Consider the following 1,012-nt stretch of genomic DNA (forward strand, 5'->3'; position numbering starts at 1 on the left):
CATATTTAATGTGGTTTCCCCGCAATGGACCAAACTGTTCCCCTTTCGACCAGCAGATGGCAGTATTTAAATGACTGACTGTGTTGTGACTTTGTGAACTGGTTTAAATCAAGATTACTGATACAGATGTATTTATTGTTGTTCATTTATTGGTTTTTGATTTTATTTGCAACCTAGTTTATCATCATCATCATCATCATCATTCACCCCAGCCCAGGTTAACCTGCATGCCTCTGTTTTAACCTGACATTTCAATCATTTTAAGGTCAGAACTTTTGACTTGGTCTTTCCAAAACATTAATTTTATTCTTCTTTAAGGCAGGTGGGTAGATTTATTTTGTCACAATATAACAGGTCATATAGTATGAAGTATAAATTGAGTTTGTAACTCCCTTCTCTCATAGCAGAAAACATACGTTAATATACTGTAGAAGCAATTATAAAAATGGTAAACAGAAATAAACTATAATCACACACTCCTGATAATCAGTGGTGCTGAGGTGGACAGGTGAATAGTTTCAAGTTCCTGGGAATCCGCATCACAGAGAACCGGACATGGTCGTCTCACATCTCTACGCTGGGTGAGAAAGCTCAGAGATGACGTAGTTCTTGAGGAAGTATAAGAGGCCAAATTCCCCCGCCAAGTTATGTCAGCTTTTAGAGAGGAGCAATAGAAAGCATCGACTGGAAACATCCCAAACTGGGCAGGGATGTGCAGGCCCAGGACCCAGGACCAGGACCTGGGGCTTGCAGCGGGAGATTAAAATGCTCAGAAGACATTGGTACCTATCATTGGAGCATTCAGTGATATCAGGGAGTGAGGTGATACGCAGAGCCCAAAGGATACTAAAGGAGAGTACCCCCCAGCCACAGCCTCATCCCTGCTGCCTTCTGGGAAGGATATGGAGGTTTCTGCTGCCCGACCACCAGACTGCAGAGCAGCTTTTCCCCCAAAGCTCTCAAAGCTCTCAAACTCTAATTCATCTCAGCAACTGCTCCACTGATTAGGTTC

The sequence above is a fragment of the Etheostoma spectabile genome, chromosome 13, assembly GCF_008692095.1.
Source record: "Etheostoma spectabile isolate EspeVRDwgs_2016 chromosome 13, UIUC_Espe_1.0, whole genome shotgun sequence".
In the NCBI taxonomy this organism is placed as follows: Eukaryota; Metazoa; Chordata; class Actinopteri; order Perciformes; family Percidae; genus Etheostoma; species Etheostoma spectabile.